At 41.4% G+C, this 23,704-nt stretch overlaps 1 protein-coding gene across 5 annotated transcripts in view; it reads right to left on the bottom strand.

Annotated features, from left to right (window-relative positions):
• Positions 1-23,704, bottom strand: part of TANGO2 (transport and golgi organization 2 homolog) — a 192,439-nt gene that overhangs the window by 34,532 nt on the left and 134,203 nt on the right. The gene's annotated exons all lie outside the window — the stretch shown is intronic.

Below are 23,704 nucleotides of genomic sequence, written 5' to 3'. Positions count from 1 at the left end.
TTTGCACAATATTAGGGGACATGCATCACTGTTTCTATTTCTGTGATGTTGTATTGTATGCAGAGTCTGTCTTCTTGGTGGTTCAGTTTAACTTTTGTCTACATATTTCTTAATTTTAAATTGTGATTACTTATTCCATATTGTTCGAGGGTGTATCTGTCTAAAAACCCTCCCAAGTTGGCACTTGGGACGACCTAAAAGCCAGATCATCCAAGTGCTGATAATCAAACCGATTTTTTGGACGTGTTGCGGGACTTTTTAGACCTCTGAATCCTGCTGTGCACCCAGAGCTAAAAGGGGCATATCTGGAGGAGTGGTTCGGGAAGTATGTGGGTGGGATGGGGGCTGACCTAGACTTGGTCATTTTGCAGGGATAATCAAATGTTTTACTAGACAGCCTGGATGATTGGATGAAACTTAAACGTTGTGAGTTAGATGATATAAAACCAGGTATAAGTGCCAAAAAGGTATCCAAAGTGACCTGATAACCATTGCATAGACAAAGTAAAGACCACCCCAAACACACACTTCCCCAGTGTTTACTGACCCCCTCACACATCCACAAAGATCGGAATAAAAAAGTACATACCTGTCTCCAGAATATCAGCACCTGGTATAGGAAAGCATTGTAGAGCTGCACACAGATGTCTTAAATAGCCTAGGGGGGGTGGGCTAGTGAACCATAGAGAGGAGGACCCAGGCCCATAAGCTACTCTAACCACTACATTTATGGTGGAACATGTGTGCCCACCAAATTCCCCCCCCCCAAAAAAAAAAAAAAACCCAACAAAAAACCCTACTCTACTGCCATATAGGTGCCACCTGCAGCCATAAGGGCTATTGGGGTTGTAGACAGGTGGGTATAGTGGGTTTGGGGGGCTCACTATAACCTATAAGGGAGTTCTGGTGAGATGTTTATCTGGCACCCTTTTTGTGAAGTTCATAGCAGTGCCTTCTAAGGTGCCCCATTGCTCTGTTGGCATGTCTGGGTAGCCAGTCCATTACAAGATTGGCCTCTCCCACATCCAAATGGTCTTGTTCTGGGCGTTTGGGACTTGGACAAAATTTAGGTCAAAAATGTGGTATAAAGATAGACATTCTGGCAGTCTGGATGAACAATAGCCTGGAAGTCCAGACAGACAATTTTTGAAAAAAATATATATTCTAGACGCATTTTTCAAAAATGGGCATTTTCTCACTGCCAACTTTGGGCATCTAGTGCTATACGTCCAAATCATACTTAAACGTATGTTTTAATTATGTCCCTCTATGTGTATGAAAAAGACATGGTCTTCTGTTAGCAGGATCCATCTGTACTAATCTGGCTTGTTTAAGATGCTGCCTTTTCCTAGGTACACCCTTGTGTTAGTAATAGATCAGAAGACTGTATATTTAATTAATCATCATTGCTCATGTCAGTTTCTAAGCCATCTCTTAAAAAAAAAAAATCTATTCGGACTGAGCTCTTCTAAAAAAACTCCCAGGTGAAACTGAAGTTGAGAAAAGTCTACTGGATTAAACTTCTTTGTCGCCTTGATCGGCCTGACCTTCAGTGTTTATTCAAGACTTTTTTTCTCTGTGCAAAAAAGGGTCTGTCTTTCAGTATGGAAATGTCATCTTGATCATGATTGCTTTCCTGAGGTGAGCTCAGAAAACCTGGCCCCCTCAGCAGGACTCCCTTTAGTCATCCAGGTTGTTAAACGTGTCGGCAAGTCTTCCAACGAGGAATAAAAATAGCAAGACACCGGTGGCTGCTAGGAGTAATTAATGATGGTCATACTGTGGCACAGATTCATCTAAGAGCCTAGAGTGGGCAGGTTTATTATCTTATTCTCAGAGCATTTATCAGTGTGTATGGCCTCTATATCATTTGTCCAAAAGATGCACTGTGACCATAATTTTCAACTGCTGGCATGTGGTGTCATTTAGTGATAAATCCCAGTGTTTTACAGCTCGGCATTGCTTTCTTCTGGAGACTGAGGGTCTTTTCCTATGAATTTTATACTAATAATTGCTAAGGTAGCTCTCTTCCCAGTGAATATTACTATATAGCCATAGCAATGGGGATTTATTGCTTATGATCACATGTGATAGACACTTTAAAGAAAAAATGAAGTAGGATGGGTTTAGAGGAAAAATGAAAGTAGAGCATTCTGGCTAGGTGTCAGATTGTATTAATAGTCTAGATTTTATTTTATATTGATATAATCATGACAGGATTCTGGGCTAGAACTAAAAATTGCTTCAACAGTACTGAGAAACGTAGATGGTTGGCAACTGTGACCATGCACCTGTTTCAATAAATATAGATAAGCAAATCGTTTTGTTCTGAGTGGGGCACTGTGCATTATGCTTGTATCAGCTATGAGTGCCCTGCTGAAACCTCATTTCTATCCATTAATTCTGCACAGAGATGGTCAGAAAAAATTTGAACTCATCATTTCTTGCAGGCAGAAGTAGCCCTAAGAAAAATAGATTTTACCATGCAAATGACAGGAATGATTATTACAACCGGTACAGAACTCCCAACACCTAATCAAAAAGTTCCACCCAGAATTAACCCCGTCTTCCTTCAACCTCTGCCACCCTAAAATTACAGAAGAGGAAACTGCACATCTCTCCTCCAAATTCAATACCTGCTCCTCTGATGCCATTCCCACCCATTTACTCTGATCTATCTTCCTTCTATCTGTCATATTCACAACCTACTACTTTTCACTGCAAAACTGTTCCTGATGCCTTCAAAATATGGTTACAAAATTCCTCAAAAAAAACTTTTGCTGGACCCTATCTGTCTTTTCAACTATTGTCCTGTCCTCTGCTTCCTTTTACATCCAAGCTATCTGAATGTGCAGTTCGGTGCTGTTGTCTGTCTCTATTCTTTACTGACAAATTTGATGTACTGTAATTCAAAAACATCTGTCAAGGTAGTTTACAGCATAACAAGAAGGTCAAGAGAAAATGTAGGAGGGACAGGAAAAGAGAGTACGACAAGGAAAACAAGGTTTGCATTGACCTCTTCCCACAAACCAATTCCGCAGCAGCCTTCAGGTAAATGCCTGAGAACAAAAATAGATTTTCATAGCAAACTTAAATAGCTGAAGCGAAGTTTCTAGGCAAATATGTTTGGGCAATGAATTCCACACAAGTGGGACAATTGCAAAAAATGCAAATTCCTAGAGGCCTGGGCAGGGCATGGAATGATTAACTGGTTGTCTTTGGAGGAATAAAGCTGCTACGAGAGGGCGCTCAAAAGGAATTAAAGCATTGAACAATGGAGCTGCAACTCGTGATTTCAAGCCTTAAATGCAATCACTAGAACTTTAAATTTGAAACAATATTATAAATTATTTATTTATTTATTTACTTTTGAAATTCTGTGATTTTATGGTATAAGTAATATATTTATCACAGTGGAAGGTGAAACAACTATGGTACAGAATTCTATGTCCGTTACAGAAGGCCATTTTCAGCTACAGCTTAGTTAAAAGACCCCTATATTTTGGCATTTTAATTAATAGGTAACCATTTAGTCTTCTTTAGTTTATTATTTATGCCACATTAATTTTTATTGAGCGATCAACTTGGAAAGGTTTGATTTATAGGAAGAATTTTTGCTTATAATTTTGCTTTATAGCACATTATACACTTGAAGGATAACCAAGAAACTTCAAACTATTCTCTCCCACCCTCCCAAAAAAAACCAATACACCCGTTGGTCTCTCTTGCTTAATGTTAATATGTGTCATATGAAGGTAACTTGATTTTACCTGTAAACTGCCTTGCTTTTACTTAGAGAAAGGTGCGTTATATAACATTTTAATAACCATAAATATTTGCCTTATTGGAATTTCCCCTTAGGGAGTTACCTTCTTCTCCCTTCAGGGCATGCTTCTTTATTTTCCTGCGATCTGTGGATTGCTATTGCTGGAACTGACCAAGTAAGCAAAAAATAAAAATAAAAACTAGCTGCAGGCTACAGATTAACAATGTGTCCCTGTGTAGCTCTGATTTATGCTGTGTAGAATGTTGCTTGTGTTACTTTTCACTTTGATATAGAATATGCAGAGAGGAGTAGCTGAGGGAGAAAATGGCACACTTTATGGCTTCACATTTGTTAATGATATTTTTGAACTTTGATACTGTCAATTAATAGGAAAAATGTAAGAAATGTGGAGAATATGAAGTTGTGTATTTCAGGGTTATAACTGGAGCCTACAATTGCAAATCTGTCGCTTTTCCCACTGGAGTGGCCTCCAGGGATTTGTGAGGCTGGTGGCAGAGCAGCATGTAAAACAGCTGGTTCCTTACTTCTCCTAGCATTTATATAAAAGACAGTATACTTCTGAATCTCAGAAACTATGCAGCAAACACTGGAACTGATTTGGTTTTCTACCTCAAAATTTCTGTTGACCATTGAAAAATGGTCTGAAATTTGGCAGCTAAAATTTAATGCTAAGAAATGCAAGGTCATGCATTTGGGTTGCAAAAACCCGAAGGAACAGTACAGTTTAGGGGGTGAAGAACTTATTTATTTATTTTGATTTTTATCCCGTTCTCCCAGTAGCTCAGAATAGCCTACAAGCAAACATTCACAGTGGAGTATATTTGGACAGTACAAAGATTATACAGTAGTTAAAGTACAGGGATTATACAGCAAATTAAGTACAGGTTAAGAATGGACTATACAGCAGTTTAAGTACAGATTAATAGAGGCCTATATAGTAATTTAAGTAGGGGTTCAAGAAGGGGGGGAGGGGAGAAGGAAGGGGGAGTTTAAGGGTGGTTTGCAGTTGTCATTTTAGTTGAAGAGGAGGGTCTTTACCGCTTTCTGAAAGGTCATCAATGAGTTCTGCAATATGAGTTGCAGGGGGGAGTTGTTTTGAACCTATCTCCCTTCAGTTTCTCCGAGGGGGCATTCGGAGAAACTGAAGGGAGATAGGTTCAAAACAAATGCAAGGAAGTTTTTTTTCACCCAAAGGGTCGTGGACACTTGGAATGCACTACCGGAGGAAGTGATCAGGCAGAGTACGGTACAGGGATTCAAACAGGGATTGGACGGATTCCTGAGGGATAAAGGGATCGTGGGATACTGAGGGAGGAGCTGGGATGTAACACAAGTATAGAAAGCTAACCAGGTAATAAGTATAGAAACCCAACCAGGTCGTGCATGTTCAAGACCGGAGGGTTAGGACTTCGATGGGAAGATAGGACTTCAATGAGAAACCAAGGTGGCAAGGGAGCCCCTTATGGTGATTCAGACAGGTCGTGACCTGTTTGGGCCGCCGCGGGAGCGGACTGCCAGGCAGGATGGACCTATGGTCTGACCCGGCGGAGGCACTGCTTATGTTCTTATGTTCTTATGTTGAGAAATGTGGGTAGACAGGGACAGGTGGCCGTATAATGTTATTCCTAGGCAGCGTGCACGACAAAAGAGCGAGACTTAGGTGTGATTGTATGAGATGACCTTAAGGTGGCCAAACAGGTTGAAAAAGTGATGGTGAAAGCTAGAAGGATGCTAGGGTGCATAGGAAGAGGTATAGCCAGTAGGAAAAAGGAGGTATTGATGCCCCTGTATAAGACTATTATGAGACTTCATTTAGAATATTGTGTACAATTCTGGAGACCACACCTTCAAAAAGATGTAAAAATGATGGAGTCAGTCCAGAGGAAGTCTACTAAAATGGTATGTGGTCTTCATCATAAGGCGTATGGGGACAGACTTAAAGATCTCAATCTGTATACTTTGGAGGAAAGGCGGAAGAGGGGAGATATGATAGAGATGTTTAAATACCTACGTGGTGTAAAGGCGCATGAGTCGAGTCTCTTTCATTTGAAAGGAAGCTCTGGAATAAGAGGGCATAGAACAGTGGTTCCCAAACCTGTGTCCTGGGGGACCCCCAGCCAGTCAGGTTTTCAAGATATCCCTAATGAATATGCATGAGAGAGATTTGCATATAATGGAAGTGACAGGTATGCAAATCTCTCTCATGTATATTCATTAGGGATATCTGGAAAACCTGACTGGCTGGGGGTCCCCCAGGACAGGTTTGGGAACCACTGGCATAGAATGAAGTTAGGAGGCGATAGGCTCATGAGTAATTGAAAGAAATTTTTTTTTTTTACAGAAAGGATGGTAGATGCGTGGAGGCGGTGGGTAGAGACAGAGACTGTGTTCCATCAGTAGTGTACCAAGGGGGGAGTGTCTGCCCCGGGTTCAGCTCCAAGGGGGTGCTCATCCGATCCCTTTTTTATGGGGGGTGTTAAAAATGATCGGCCACAGGTGTCATATGCCCTAGATATGCTACTGACTAGCATTTTTAAGATCTGTGGTAAATCTCATAAAACTAAGGGCTCCTGCGCTAGCGGTTTTAGCCCGAGCTGGCGTTAGTTCTATTCAAGTAGCGCGGGTTTAGCGTGCGCTAAAATTCTGCATGTGCTAAAACCTCTAGCGCAGCTTTGTAAAAGGAGCCCTAAGTGCTGATTCCTTCTAATTCCATTCTCCAAATTTTTAAGTTAACCAGACAGTGATTAACATTTATTATGTTTTTATTTATGAAATCTTAAAATTATACTATATTTTAAGTGTAATACTTGGATGTTCCAATGTAGGAACAATATAAAGGAAACTATTGTATAGGTATAAAAGAAAAACACAAAAAATAAACATCACTCTATATAAGGTCCACTAATGGGGACAGGACAATAATTCTAGGAGAAATAGTAATGAAACAATGTAAGGATAATCTCTATTCCAAAGGAAGAAAAAAAAAAAAGAGACTGCTCTATCCATTTAACTCCACCAAATTAACAGCTAGATGGATCGCTAGAATTCAAAGCCTGAACACCACTATCAGGAGACACAGAAAGAGGGCAATTAGTACCAAAAAAAAAAAAAAAAGTCAACTGTGATGGTTCAAAAAAAGATATATTTTGCTATGTTATAACACATTTGGAAGGAAACTATACAGTATTATCTTTAACCATTACAGATTCATTCAGTTCCATCCATATAAGAACATAACGAGTTGCCACACTGGGCCAGTCTGAAGGTCCATCAAGCCCAATAAACTTGTTTCCAACAGTGACCAATTCATGTCACAAGTAATTGACAAGTTCCCAAAAGAATAAAACGGATTTTATGCTGCTTATCCTAGAAATAAATAGTGGATTTTCCCAAGTCCATCTTAATAAAGGCTTATGGATTTTTCTTTTAGGAAATTATCCAAACCTTTTTTTAAACCCTGCCAAGCTAACTATTTTCACCACCATTTTCTGGCAACAAATTCCAGAGTTTAATTATATGTTGAATGAAGAAATATTTTCTCTGGTTTGCTTAAATTTACTACTTAGGGCTCCTTTTACTAAGCTGTGTTAGCGTTTTTAGCGCACGCAGCATTTTAGCACGCGCTAAACTCGTGCTACGTGGCTAGAACTAATGCCAGCTCAATGCTGGCGTTAAGGTCTAGCACGGGCGGCAATTTAGCATGCGCTATTCCACGTGTTAAAGACCTAAAGTGGCTTAGTAAAAGGAGCCCTTAGTTGCTTTATTGCATATCTCCTAGTCCTAGTATTTTTGGAAAGAGTAAACAAGCAATTCACGTCTACCTGTTCCACTCTACTCAGTATTTTATAGACTTCTTTCATATCTTCCCTGAGCCATCTCTTCTCCTAGCAGCTTTAGCCTTTCCTCACAGGGAAGTTGTCCCATCCCCTTTATCTTTTTAACTTTGTCATCATATAGTTCCACTTTAGTTTTAAAAACAAATGTTTTCTGCAGAATTTGAAGAAACATAGAAAAATGAATGCAGATAAAGACCATATAGCCTTTCTAGTCTGCCTATCCATGTCATCTATTATATCTTCCTCTCTCTTTTTTTTCAGTTCCAAAATTGTATTGAAATTTTATACAACAAATAATGAATTCAAACAGGAGAGAATAAATAATCGGAAAAATATGCTCAAAAAAATAACACAATTATAACACAGCATAGGGTATTCAAATAAAATCATTCAATCCAGCCCACCCCTAATATAGAGAGTGAAATTACACCAACATTCATACATCTATATACATAACCATTCTTTCAACAAGTACTCATCCATTATCAACATATTCTTGTATGGGTGACCATAACCTCTGAAATTTAGCCTTAGAGATCCAATGTACTTATCCCAAGCTCTCTTGAATTCAAATATAATTTTCATCTCCAACACCTCCACAGGAGGTCATTCCATGCATTCGCCACCTTTTCCATGAAAAAATATTTTGAGGTTATTTCTTAGTCTATCTCCTTTTACCTTCATCCTATGCCCCGTCATTCCACAGCTTCCTTTCAATTGAAAGAGACTTACCTCATGAGCATTTATGACATATAAGTATTTAAATTTCAGTTTAGCAAAAAGACTTCAAATATGTGGAGAGAGACATAGCAAGTTGAGAACTTTCAGTGTCCTTCCAGAGTATGAACTTTAAAGGAACAGGGATGTTTTAGCTCATGTAATGCTTTCCAAAGTAATAACAACTTTTTCCCATGAAGAATCAGAAAGCAGTCTCTGAATGATTTTTCTTGAGCTCAAGCCTTCACTTTCTAGCCCCTATAGCTGCTCCAAAACTCCTGACCTCCCACAGCCCTGCAGTCACTCTAGACAAAACCAGCAAACCAGTTTTATTGGTTCCTCTGCAGCTTCCCTCTTGGTGGCAAAATTAAGTCATCAACATGACTGATTTAACAGCAGCTTTCTTAGCCAGAATGCCGAGGAATCCACACCTTCAGGGAGGTACAATCCCAAAATTCTGGCAATATCTCCCAGCTGCCCCTGCTCTTTAGAAGGAATCCTGAGGCTACATTGCTGCATGGGTTTAGGTCACAAGAATTGATCAGTCCTGAGACATCACCACAGAACAAGTAAATGTTCCAGTCTACCTCAAACCACTGAATACGTACTGCACACCTCCATCTTGAGGAGTGGCCTAGTGGTAGAGCAGCTGCTTCTGCATCCAGAGGTTGTGGGACCTACACCTTGTGACTCTGGGCAAGACATGTAATCCTCCATTGCTCCTGGCACAAAAATAAGTACCTGTATATGTAAATTGCTTTGAATGTGTAACCACAAAAATGCAGTATACAAGTCCCGTCTCCTTCCCTTTCTTTTTAAAAGCATTGACTTGTGGAGAGACCCTATCTTATCCTGCGCCAGGAAGGCCGAAAACCTGTGAAAAGATAACATTACAATCCATTTATATACTGCAACTACCTTGCAGTTCAGTGTGGTTTACAATTCTAAAATACTGCACAGTCACAGTGAATTACAATTCAACTATTTAAAACATTTCTCAAAAAGATACGTTTTTAACAATTTCCTAAAAAGTAAATAGGATCTTAAAATCAAATTACCAAAGTTCTTATCCCATAGAGCAGTGATGGCTAACCTTTTTGAGCCCGAGTGCCCAAACTGCCGCACAAAACCAAAGAATTTCCTCAAAGTGCCAGCACGTCAATTAAACCTTAATAACAAGATTTTAGTATCTAAAAACTCTTTATAAAGTTGCCTGAACTATGTAACATCATTTTTAAAGGTTGGAATCTTTGTATTGTCAGAGAATCAATTTTATTCACAATCCTTTGGTTTTCATTTCAATTTATTGGCAAGTTATAATGTTTTAATGATTTCATTCATGGGCCGAATACACACATACTTTTCTCTGTCGCTGCACTCTTTGACCAAAAGATTTGTAAGCCTGCAACCACATCAAGGTAGACTCTTTCAGCAGCTCCCCTCCCTCCCCCTTACCTTTGTGGCCAAGTCAAAATGATCTACCAACAATAAAATTTTAAAAACACAAAGCACGCTGTACGCAGAGAAAATGTTAATTATCATTTATATTCCGCGGGTTTTCAAAGAGGTCAAGGCAGATGACTTTATGCAATGTCACCTCAGTAACAACTATACAAAAATAGACAAATATTCCCCCTCCCTTTTTACTAAACCGCGATAGCGGTTTTTAGCGCAGGGACCTGCGCTGAATGCCCCACGCTGCTCTTGAAGCTCATAGGCTCCCTGCGCTAAAAAACGCTATTGCGGTTTAGTAAAAGGGGGCCATAGTGCAAAATATAGACAGCATATATAAATTCTCAAAACGGACACATTTTGATCACTAAATTGAAAATAAAATCATTTTCCTACCTTTGGTAATTTCATCAGTCTCTGGTTGCACTTTATTCTTCTGACTGTGCATCCAATATTTCTTCCCTTTTTTCAGCCTCCTGTATGCTTTCTCTCCTCCAGACCTCATTCCCTCCCCAAACTTTTTCTTTGTTTCACCCTGCCCCCTTCTTTCTTTTTCTCTCTCTCCATACCCCCTTTCATTCTGTATGTCTGTCTTTCTCTCTCTCTCCGTGCCCCATTTTTCTTTGTTTCACCCAGCCCTCTTTCTTTTTTTTTTTTGGCTCCCTGTCCCCCCCTTTCTTTCTTTCTCCTTGCCCTCCCCTATGTCACCACCATTGGGAAAATGCTGCCACCGCCACTGGGGAATAGGCTGTCACTGCCGCTATCGGGAACAGGCCGGCGCCGAGTTCGCCCTGCTTCTCTTCCCCATGGGGCCGACCAACTCTCGCCACTCGACGTCAATTCTAACATCGGAGAGGACGTTCTGGGCCAGCCAGGCAGCGATTGGCTGGCCCAGAACGTCCTCTCCGACATCAGAATTGACGCGGGTGGCGAGAGTTGGTCGGCCCCACAGTGAAAAGCAGGGAGAACTTGGCACTGGCCTGTTCCCAATGGCGGCGGTGGCACTCAAGTGGCTAAAGAGACGCAGTTTGCCAGCCTAGGGAGAACACTGGAGGGTGGCCAGCTGTGCACCCCCTTGGGGCGTAAAACCGGGGCAGACCGCCCCCACCCCCACCTTGGTATGCCACTGTCTGTACCTCACTCCCTCCCTATGACCAAAAATTCTCCTTTCTTCTATTCCCCGTGTACACAACCATCTCTTTCCCTCCCTTCCTCTCTCCCAAGTCCTTGCCTTCTGTGTCCAAAAACACATTCCCACCCCCACCTCAGCATCTCTTTCCCTCCCTTCCTCTCTCCCAAGTTCATGCCTTCTGTGTCCAAAAACTCATTCCCTCCCCCACCTCAGCATCTCTTTCCCTCCCTTCCTCTCTCCCAAGTTCATGCCTTGTGTCCAAAAACCCATTCCCTCCCCCACCTCAGCATCTATTTCCCTCCCTTCCTCTCTCCCAAGTTCATGCCTTGTGTCCAAAAACCCATTCCATCCCCCACCTCAGCATCTCTTTCCCTCCCTTCCTCTCTCCCAAGTCCATGCCTTCTGTGTCCAAAAACCCATTCCCTCCCCCACCTCAGCATCTATTTCCCTCCCTTCCTCTCTCCCAAGTCCATGCCTTCTGTGTCCAAAAACCCATTCCATCCCCCACCTCAGCATCTCTTTCCCTCCCTTCCTCTCTCCCAAGTTCATGCCTTGTGTCCAAAACGCACTCCCTCCCCCTTTTGTGTTCCCCGTTTGTCTCCCAGCCCATCTTAGCAACTTTCTCAGCAAAATGTAGCTCGAGCCGCGTAGGCTTGTCTTCTATTTCCTGCCTGTCCCGCCGCGCACACATAGCCAATCGGAAATCTTCCCCGACTTCAGCGCTGACGTCGGAGGGCGGGCTTTGCTTAAGCCCTCCCTCCGACGTCAGCGCTGACGTCGCGGAAGATTTCCGATCGGCTGTGTGAGCGGCAGGGCAGTCGGAGTAGAAGACGAGCCTCGCGGCTCGAGTTATATTTAACCCCGCAGGTCCCCCATCGTCCCCGTTCAGCTCTCTCTCCTGTGCACCCCCTGGTAGTACTGCCCTGATGGCGGCCCTGCGCATGCCAGCTGCAAGGCCTTCGCGTGCCACAGTTGGCACGCGTGCCATAGGTTCGCCATCGCTGCCATAGAGCCACCTCGTAAGCAAGAATTCTATTGAAAAATCATTTATATTGGCAACCTTTTACCAAAGGGAAAGCAAATAGTCTGAAATCACGGACAAAGTGCTTTCTGTCAACAAACTTGAAGTGATCAATGATGTAAGTACGTACCAAGCCATACAGTGTTTTATAGCGAATACAACCAAACTTGAATAGTATTCTTGCTTCAATTTGCAACTAATGTAAATTCCAATAATAATGCAAACACAATCAAATTTCTTCAGGTTGAATATCAGCCTGACAGCTGTGTTCTGGATAATTTGCATCCTTTTGATGTTCTTTTTGCATGAAGCTAAATAAATCAACTACAATAGTCTAAAGCAGTGTTCTTTAACTGCCGGTCCATAGAAATCTCTTGCCAGTCCACAGGGCTGGCATGTGCATCAGGCCCCAGACAGTGCTCTTCAGCTGCCGGTCCACGGTGCGATCGATGCGGTGCTGTCTTTGGGCTGGCTCCCTCTTCCTCAGTGCTGTAGCGCACAAAGCTGTGGGCAGAGGCTCCTATGTGCGTCCTAAACCGGAAGCCTTCTCTCTGACGTCGCAACGTCAGAGGGCAGGCTTCCAGATGAGGCGCGGGATGTGCGAGGAGCCGATGCCCACGGCTTTGTGCACTGCAGCGCTGAGAAGAGGGAGCCGGCTCGAAGACACCAGGGGGCAGGCCAGAAGGCAAGGCACAGCATGGAGGGAGGAAGAAAACAACGGTAGGAGGAAATTATTTTATTTTTTAATTTAGTGATTGATTTACATCTGCTGTCTGTTCAGGAAGAAATGCATTTGTTTCTTTTCCTCTGGGATTGTACTGCATGCAGAGTCTTGCACCTTAGGGTTTGTTTGTATATATTAATAGTTTTAGTTTTTGGTCCCGTATTTTAATGGGGTTATCTGTGTCCTGGTAGGAATGAATATTGAGAAGCATAGTGTGCTTTGTGTAGTTTAATTTTGTGGTTAACCATTGTGTGTTGTTAATACGATTATATTGTGTGTGTGTGTGTGTATGTATGTGTGTGTATATAAGAAAAATGAACGGAAAAAATGGTGTTACAATTAGTACTATTATGGGGTGTGGTCTGGGGCAGAGATTAGGTGGAGATGGGTGGGGTCTGGCCCACGATTTAGCCCAGTGCCGGTCCACAAAATAATTATTTTATTTCTGCCGGTCCATAGGTGTCAAAAGGTTGAAGAACACTGGTCTAAAGTGTTTAGTATTAAAGATTGAACCAAAAGCCTGAATGCATTAAAACTAAAGTAAGATCCAAAGTTTCCATAGCAGGAAATAACACTTTTTAACTAGAGAGTTAATTTGAACATCTAATGATAAATCACGATCCCAATAGATCCCTAGGATTTTAATAGTTGGGAGAATAGGATGCACTATCTCATTCAGTTTCAAAGATGTTAATAAAACTCATGCTGTTGCATGATTTCCCAAAACTATGTTGATTCATTATTGTTTCGCCTTTTCCTGAGATGTTTATAATTAAAGTTGAATTTGTTGCCCCTGTATGCAATAATATGAGGTAGATAAGTTAGAGTTGGCATGGAGAGAGAGTAGGCAAAGTAGGATGAAAGTAAAAAAAACAAAACAGAATTGCCTGAAATGTATATTAATAAGGTTTCAAAGTTATCATAGGAAGAACAGTTCTGGAAAAATGTAGATTTTTATGTCCGGTATTTTGACAAAACAAGCCTCCTTTTCGTAAGGCAGAAGTAGATTTTGCAGTTTATGTATATTTAACTAAGAAACCACATCTTGGAAAGCACAGAGTGTAGGCACAATCAGATACAGATGTTCTGAACTTGTGACTCTGTGCATCAGTCCGTACTTTGTGAGAATTCCAGGGGATCTAATTACTGCATTATTTGGGTCCAGAACTTTCCAAGCAGGTGGTAAATATTAATATTCTTGTCACATAAAGAGCTACTGGTGAAGGAATACAATTGTGAATACTAAAACCCAAGCTTAAAACAGCATTACTACTTAGATAGAATAACAAATAAATAAATAACCTCCTCATATGTTAAAGCTTCATTGTATTCCCGACAACTGTAGAGATTTTCCTCAGTAAAACAGGTTCTGTTAAGGTTTGTCCATGAATTGATGGCATAGCCACAGGTGGACCTGGGTGGATATAGGCCCACACATTTTGAGATCAGGCCCAATCAGCAGCAGCACAGCTGTGATGTGGTTGGTAGGGATCCTCACGACCCAGAATCTGAAGACTCTGACATCTCTCCTTCCCATCTTCCACAGGTGATTGTAAAGCCTTCAGTTCTTTGCAGGCAATGAGCAGCAACTCATACCCACTGCTCACATCAGTCCCATGCCTTCCCTCCGATGAGCTTGGTTTCCGTACAGGCAGGACCAGATCAGAGGGAAGACTCGGGGCTAGTATAAGTCACTTTAACTGTCTGCGAAGAACTGAAAAGTTACCAGGGGAATGAGGGTGGAGTTGAGAAATGCCTGATTGCCTGGCGGGGAGGTAGATATGCCGGGGGCAACAGCTTTATCATGCCCATGCACTTTGGGCTCAGGTTCACTCAAAATTGGTTGTCTGGCTACTCCTCTGCCATGAGCATATACCACAGTAAAGACTGTGGCTGGTCATTGTTGTACAGTGCCTTTTTTTATTGGGGGGGAGGGAGGGAGAGGGAAAGGGTCGACAGTTTTTCTTCTATTGCTTTGAGCTTTTAGCTGAATTAAAACTGATATTTATTAGATTGCCAGTACATCACCATCAATCTACTTCGATTTTTTTTTGTACCTGTGCAGAATTGTTGGATGCTGCAGGTAATACATTTTAAATAAATTTTGCCTAATCTGTAAATTCTTTTTTTTTAAGTTCAATCTTTTTATTATTTTAAATGTAGAAATTGGAAACGGTACAAATAAAAAATGAAAATTGCAGTACAGAACTGTGACATGAAGTTTCTATACAGTAAGTGCAATCACAAGAAACAAATATACATAGCCATAGTCAGTCAAGAAGCAACCACAGAGGTACATCAAATTATAGGAGTGCAATGCAGATAATATTCAATGCCCAGAGTTACTGCAGGGACAACATGTCAAGGAGAGGAGCCCATATTTTATTGAAAGTAGGTAGAGAGTTCGTCTTCTCAGCAGCTACCTTTTCAAATTTGACATAGAGACATAAGGTATTCCACCAAACAGTCGAATTCAATGAAGAAGAGTCTTTCCAATTAGACAAAACGGATTTAAATGCCAACTGCAATAGGCAGGATAATAATCTAGATTGATATGTGTCTAAATCGGCAGATAAAGCTGAGGACCCAAAGATTACTACTGAAAAGGAAAGTGGAGAAGTTATAGGCAGAATATCACAAATAATAGACCAGTACAGTGTAATGTTAGGGCAATGATAGAGCATATGGTCAAAGGTGCCTATATCAATGGCACAAGACCAACATTTATTGGAATTCTTGATATCGATTTTTGATACTTTGTAAGGTGTCCAATATGCCTTGTGCAATACAAAGAACATCATTTGGGCCATAGATGAAGATTTGAGAGATTTCCTTGTAGACAACCATATTTGTTTCCAGGTGGCAGATGAAAATTCGATGTTGATATCGTGCCGCCAGACATCATGAAGTGTTAAGCAAGAGGCGAATTTACTATTTCTGATTATTTGATACCACGCAGAAGCTTCTCTTCGATTCCCACTATAGTCGTAACACCACAGAACTAACGAAGGAGGTGTTGAGGATAGGTCAGCGAGAGGTATACATGTAGGGATGCAGTGATGTAATTGTAGCCAATGATAAAATTGATGAGCAGGTAGGTGGTATCGAGAGGCCAGAGTTGAAAAAGGCAGTAATTTAGAGTTCTCAATCAACTGAGCAAAAATCAAAATGCCCTCCTTGATCCATGACTTCCACTCAATGTACTGTCCTTGAATCTTGATAAGAGGATTGTTCCAAATTGAAGAATGTAGTGTCGCATTCCACTTAAGCTGTGCATATTCATCAAGCGTTTGTATTGCTGTTTTGGTGGAGGAGAGTATGACCTTGTTGACGATGGCATTGGTGGATGGCTAAAATTTTTGCGTCGGTGTTTATTAGTGACAAAGGTCTGTAATTCTTGACATCTAAAGGATCTTTGTCAGACTTCAAAAGTACTATAATTGTTGCCTCAGTAAACATTCCCTTAATTTCTCCAGTTGTGATGAGATATGTGTAAAACTGTAACAAAATAGGAACGAGTAAGTCCTGGAACGCCAGATAGAATTTGACGGTGAGTCCATCGGGTCCGGGTGCTTTCTTCTTAGCCATTGAAAGGAGAGCCTCCGAGATGTGCGTACCATCTACAGGGGTTAGTAAGATTTCATTATCCATTTGTGAGATAACATTATGAGGTAAAGCATCCAGAAATGGGTCGAACAGCGAGACATCTGGTGTATCTGAGGAGTATAAAATTGTTTGAATCTGGAACAGATGTCGGCACTATTCATATAAAGAGTGCCCATATCATCTTTGATAGCTGGGATCAGAGTCCATTCAGTGCGGATTTTAACATATTCCGCTAAATGATGACCGCATTTGTTAACATTAGCATAATAATGTGCAGATTTCATGAAGACTTCTTCAGCTGCAGAAGAGCTGAGAAACAGGTTGTATTCAAACCGAATTTTCCGTAGATAGGTTAATCACATTGCATCTGATATATTTAGTTTATGATGATCTTCTGCTGCCTTCAGTTTCTTCTGTAACTCAATCTCTTGTTCATCAAGCTTCTTCTTCTGTTGCGCAGTATAGGATATTATCATACCCCTTATGAAAGCCTTGAAACAGTCCCAAGTAATAGTCCAAGATGTATCTTCCGGTTTATTGATCTCAAAGAAGTCCACTATGTGACTTCGCATTTCAGTCATGAATTGGTCATCAGATAGCACGCTAGTATTGAATCTCCACAGTCCTTTATTGAGAGTGACACCAAGATTGTGAAAAATTAGCAATATTGGGGCATGGTCCGATACCACTATTTCTTCAATTGTCGCTGTGTTAGCTAAAGCATCAAAAATGCAGGGCAATCTACATTGGGGGCGTAAATGTTGATTACAGTGATGGATGTATCATGAACTTTTAAATTAACAGTCAGCCACCTGCCTTCCACATCTGCAGTGTGGGATAGTATGGTAAAATCCTGTCTTCTCCGAATAAGCGTAGCTACCCCACCCTTCTTATGCACTGCCGCAGAATACAGTACAGGGTAACACCATTTAAGAGATAGTTTAGCAGATTCTAATAGTGAGAGATGGGTCTCTTGTAACAGAATGATGTCCAGAGCAAACTTTTCTATGTAACGTAGTATTTTGATCTTTTTCACCTGGTTGTTGAGCCCCTTAACATTAAGGGAAAAGCATGTTACTGACATTATGTGAAATTTCAAAGTCAAGGCATGTAGTACATATTACATAATGATAGCAGCATTAATGGAAACAGCAAAAGAACATCAAATCAACAGCAATATCTTGTGATTGTAAAAGAACGAACATGGCACAGACTATAACTAGAAAACTAGTTAGCAAACGAGCTAACATGAAACCTATGGGAGTAGTGATCAGCACTAATAGCTCAGTCGACCCAGGCTCCAGGGGAGAGAAACGAAACAGTGAGAGGTACAAATCATCAAAATCGTGTAAAGTTATCCAAGACATTTTTCCGTCTAGCTAAATATGAAATAACAAGAAACACAGTGAAATGTCAGCCAAGGCTGATGGTAAACAAACATATAACAGCAGTAAGCGTGACAGGGCATTCAGTATAAAAATTATCAAGTCTTATCAATAGGAGAAGGTTGTGCAGACTCTATAAATTCTGCCAGTTCTGCAGGGGTTGAGAAATCAGTGGTTTTATTCTTGAATGTAACCCGCATGCGGGCTGGGAAAAGGATACCATACTTTGCACCCATATCTTTTAATGCTAGACGGTAGGCTAGGAACTGCTTTCTCCTTTTTGGTGTTTCATTCGATAGATCCGGCACAAAGAGAAGCTTATTCCCTTCAAAAATAATCAGATTATGTAGTTTTGCATGCTGCATAATCAGCATGGTCTGGCCATGTCGCAGCATATTCACCACGATCGGGCACGAATAGCGTGTTGCCGTTGATGTGGCAAGCGAAATGCACCGTCAAAATCCAATTTCTGCGTATCAGTCAGCTTAAGGATTTGCGGCAATAAAGCTCCCAAAAATTCCACGAGGTCACAGGCTTCTCTCCCTTCCGTTAGGCCGACGATACAGAATCCATTGCGCCAGGCCCGGTTGTTAGTGTCCTCCAGCGTATGCTCCAACTGCGCCGTGCGCGAGGCCTGCCGGCACAAGAGCTTAAGAGATTCGTCGGTCGCCACAGCCTTCGTTTCCAAAACTTCAATACGGCTGACGACTTTGGAGAATTCACCTTTCAAATTGGCTAGATCAGCTTTCATTTCTGTGATATCTTGGTTGGTTTCAGTAAGCAGTTCTTTGATGCCGCAGAGTTCTTCCAAGATGGCTGAACTCTCATCCTCAGATTTACCAGGGCTATTTTTGTGAGGAGAGGCAGGCTCCACGCTCTTGCGTTTGCCTGGTTTCGAAGCTGCCATATTTAGACGAAGTTATATGGAAAAATAGTAAAAAAGATAAGCAGATAGATATCTCTATCTCTGTCTTTATATTTTATCTTTATTTTTCATAAATTGTCTCTTCAGGTACTTTAGTTAGATTGTGAGCCTTTGGGACAGTTGGGAATTTCCAAGTACCTATCTTATTTATTTTTATTTATTGTATCTTTTAATGCATTCATTTTTGTAAACCGCTTAGAAACCTCACGGTTATTAGCGGTATATAAGAATTAAATTAAATTAAATAGAATGATGATTCTCAATGTTTTAATAAGATCTCCCCCGGAGCTCGTCATCTAGGCTGCCATCCATGCTAGAGCACACTAGCGCCCCCCTCCCTAATCTGTAAGCTCTAACCTAGAGCAGATTTAAAAGAGAGTTCTTCTAGAACCTGGTATTTGTGCACTCTAAATTTGGCCACTAGGTGTCACCATGTACAAACACTGGAGATCAGTTTGTGTGGGTCTGGGGAACCAAAGGTATGGCTCTGGATCTGAATCCAAATTTTCTACATGGTAAATATGCAGCATTATTATCAGACCAGACATGCCAAATCACACATCAAGACCCCTTTTCCAACTCACATGCTTAAGTGTTGCTTTCTCATGCATTGGCTCCTAGATCCCTGCTCCTCACCCTTATAATCTGGTATTCTTTCCTTCCCCCCCCCCACACACACAAAGGTCACCTACCTTGCTTTTTTGAGCAACAGTGCTGAAACATACCACCAGCATCTGGTGCAGGGCTTCACTCTGCTATGTATACATCCTGCTTCCTATGGCAATATGACAGAGGAAATCCCTGTGTCTTCCAACAACAGCATTTTTCAGTGTTGCTATCCTTAAAAACAAGGTTGGCAGACTGTGGGTACAGGAGGGAGTGAAAGATACAGACAGTGGAGGAGGGGAAAGGAGGGAAGATGTGGAAAGAGATACCAGGATTTGCAGGGAAAAGAGACCGAGACAACAATGCTGAACCCATGGAGGGGGGGACGGGACAGGAATAAATGAAAGAAAAAAAAAAGATATCCTCTGGACCCCAGGGAAGGGAGTAGGAATCAGGAGAGAGAGAGGGGAGAGGTGCTGGCCTGGGGGAGGAGTGAGAAGGAAGAGAAATGCTGATCCTCCAGAGGGAAGGGTGCAGGCAGGAGGAAAGGAAGCAAGATGATAGATTCTGACTACAGGAAAGAAAGATTGGCTGTATGGGAGGAAGAGAAGAGTGAATGCCACCCAAGATCATGCATGAGAACTGAGCATTTCCAGAATGCCATCTCAGGAATGCTCTCCTAGAACTTGTTCAGAAGGGCAATTGCTAAGCATAGCTCCTCCCCCCATCCCTACTGTCAAATTTCTTCTGACCGGCTGCTTCTCTCCTGCCCGTTCAGCTGATCGCGGCAGGTGAATCCCTGATCAGCTGAGCTGACAGGACTCCGCAAAGCCACTAATCAGTGTAGATACAAAGGACTTTTTGATTTTATTTTAATGGGATCAGTTGTTGTGCATGTGTTGTGTACTCACACAACAGCACAGCACAGCAGCTATCGGTAGTTTCAGAGCTGCCGGAAAATATCGGCACTGGTTATTTGGTGCTGGGGAGGGTGTTCCAGTTTGTGCATCGCTAGGAGGGCTCATTTAAATATTAATGAAATCCTAGCAATGTATTTGCATAGGGCTCTTGGTGGCTGCTACGATGATTGATAGCAGCCACAGAGAACATAACAAATGTAACATAAAAATGTATTTCTATATCGCAAATACCTTATAGTTCTATGTAGTGTACACAAAAATAAAACTGAACATTATCAGTGAATTACATTTAAATCACATTTATAATATCATTCAATAATCTACAAATATTTAGAAAATAGATAAGTTTTTAAAAGCTTTCTTAAAATGCATATAAGTCGTAGACATTTTAACCAATGACCTGATGTGCAACTTCGTAAAATAATTGCCAGATTATAAATCTTGTTCGAGTCCAACCTTTAACTGCAGGGAACTTGGAGGAAGATAAATTATGCAAAGAACGTCCCCGAGAAGCAAATAAAAATTGATTCATCAAATAATTTGGTTATAAACCATACAACGCTTTAGAAATAAAGCATCCAAGCTTAAATAAAACTCTACCCTCTATAGGGAGCCAATGTAATTTTCAATAAAATGGGGAACAAGTTCAAATTTCTTCCAAATTAAAAAGCAACCTAACTGCTGGATTCTGAACAACACATAATTTACCAAAAAAGAGATTGCTGTGCCATAAGGTAAACAATATTACAATGATCTAAAAGACTCAGTAGTAACGACTGAACAAGTAATTGAAAATGAACTCTATCAAAATAAGATCTTAGTTTCCACAACATAAAAAATCCCTTTCACACAACATATCAGCTTGCAACAACATAGGGCTCCTTTTATGAAAGTGCACTAGCGTTTTTAGCACACACACTGGATTAGCATGTGCTAGCTGAAAAACTACCGCCTGCTCAAGAGGAGGCGGTAGCGGCTAGCGCGTGCTATTCCGTGCGTTAAGGCCCTAACGCGTCTTTGTAAAAGGAGCCCATAGATACATTTTTATCAACATGTACCCAAGGATTCTAATAGAACCTAAAGAAAAATATTCCCTCCGAAAGTTATGCTGTTGATATCACACTTGGTCAAAGTAGCTAGAAAAATTTTTGTTTTTTCTCTATTCAACTTTAACTTAGAATCAGACATCAATTCTTCTATAGTGCATGAAAGCAATTCCACCCTTAGGGCTCCTTTTACTAAGGTGCGCTAGCGTTTTTAGCGCACGCACAAAATTACCGCACGCTACACCGCACGGTATGCTTCTAGAATAATGCCAGCTCAATGCTGGCATTAAGGTCTAGCACGCGCTATTCCGTGTCTTAAGGCCCTAATGCACCTTAGTAAAAGGAGCCCTTAGAATCTCAGAAGGTGAAAGAAAAGTGTCTTGGAAGATCAGCAGCTTGCAGAGTGGCTTCTAAGCTAAGCATTAGATTCCAGACTAGGGCTCCAACGTATAAAAGCTTTGTGTGGCAGTAAGATTCATTAAAGCACTCTTACTGGCACGGAAAGCTGTGTTCCCAATGCACAAAAGGGTTCTCAATCCTCCGAATGTGCTTCAAACTCACTGAATGTTAAGAGTGTTGTGTTTGAGATAATATGACCTGGAGTTTGTTTAAAGAAACATTGATTGCTATTTAAGCAGCTCTATAATAAATATGCAAATTCTTATTCACCTATGCAGGGGTGGGCAATCCAGGTCCTCGAGGCCACAATCGGTCGGGTTTTGAAGATTTCCACAATGAATATGCATGAGAATGATTTGCATACAATGGAAGCGGTCCATGCAAATTAATCTTGTGCGTATTCATTGTGGAAATCTTGAAAACCCGACTGGGTTGTGGCCCTCGACTGTGATTGCCCACCCCATAGATATTTACCCTTCTGCTCTAATGAGAAATGCTTCATCTAAGTTTCTTGTTGATTTATACACTTGGACAGTAGAATTGTTGGAAAAGGGGATTTTTCCCATGGACAGGGGCCATAGTATAGTAACACCCAGGGCCGGATTTTCCTATAGGCTAACTAGGTTTCAGCCTAGGGTCTCAAGATCAAGAGGGGCCTATATTCAAATTGTTAGCAAAATTAAAATTACACTATTCTAAAAACAGTGAACACTAAAACACTGAACCGAAAATAAGGAGAAATTCTATGCTTCGGGATCGGAACCGGCTCCGGCCGCAATGGGGCGCCGACTTGGCTTCTCCCTTTCTTTTTCTCGCCCTGGGAGGAGGATCGGGGAGGGAAAGACGTCAGTCCGGAAACAGCTGGGCAAAGCCCAGCCCCGCGGGGAGAGAGGCAAAACGTGGATCCGTCAGGACAGGGCGGCCCAGACTGGCATCGGGGTTGGGGGGTGTTCAATGGAAGGGGGATGGGAGCAGGCAGGCAGGCATCGGAGGGGGGGGTGAGGTGAGGAAGGACGCACTGGGGGCACTATGGACATAGGAAGGGGCAAAGTTGTGTGTGATGTTTGATTAGTTATTGTTACAAGTACTATATATGGTGCTGAGAATAAATGTCCAAATAAGTGTTCTCGACTTTTTTTTATTTATTATCCGTGTCACATTTTTTATAAAGGTTAGTACCAATAACAACATGTTTCATTTAACATATTGATATATATCACAGTAATGATGTATTTTATTATCTCTCATATAATTTACAAACTTAAAAATGGGAGGTGAAAGGGCCTCATATGTGGAATAGCCTAGGGCCTCTTTTCATCTAAATCCGGCCCTGGTAACACCAATTAAGGACAATAAAAAAATCAATTTCTCAGGTAGAAAATTATAGACCTATAACATTAATTCCTCTTTTTATCAAGGAGATGGAATGGATTGTGTGGAACAATTTCTTTTGTTGTATGATTCTCAATCAGTCTTTATAGTACAGAAATAGTTCTTACATCGTTTTTGAATGATATGTATGGAATATTAAGTAGATGTTTAAACGCTTTGGTGTTACACAATTAGATCTTAGTTTTGCATTTGACCTTGTGGATCATAATTTATTACTATTGTGTTTAGATTCATTTGGATTATCTGGTAATGTTCTCCAATGGTTTAGAGGATTTTTGACATCTTGTAGTTATCAAGTAAAATTGGAGGAGACTTATTCTCACTGATGGAGAAATCCATGTGGCCTTTCCCAAGGCTCTCCTTTATCTCCCTTTCTTTTTAATATCTATCTTTCTTGTACGTTTAGCAAATTTAAATATTAAAAATTATAGTTATGCTGATGATGATGTCATCAGTGACGCGGCAGAGGGACTCACCGGCAGGAGAAAGCCACGAAGCAGCCTATTTAGCGTGCTGCGGCTGCCAACGCTGGAGGGAGGTTTGTTGTTAAGATCATCTCGCTGGGAGGGTCGCATGGGAGGGAGAGATAGGAAGGTCAGCGGGTCCCGGAGCGAGGATGCTGCCGCTTAGGGAGTGAGGGGAGGAGTCAAAGTGCATGTGCACTGTTGCCGGCCATGGACCGATGGATCACGGAACACACCGGTAAGAGTGCGCATGCGCGCTTAGGGTTTTATTATAAGAGATTGGGCAAAGAGA

The sequence above is a fragment of the Geotrypetes seraphini genome, chromosome 8, assembly GCF_902459505.1.
Source record: "Geotrypetes seraphini chromosome 8, aGeoSer1.1, whole genome shotgun sequence".
Classification (NCBI taxonomy): Eukaryota; Metazoa; Chordata; class Amphibia; order Gymnophiona; family Dermophiidae; genus Geotrypetes; species Geotrypetes seraphini.
The sequence above is the reverse complement of the archived record's forward strand: the minus strand, read 5'-3'. Positions and strand labels throughout refer to the sequence as shown.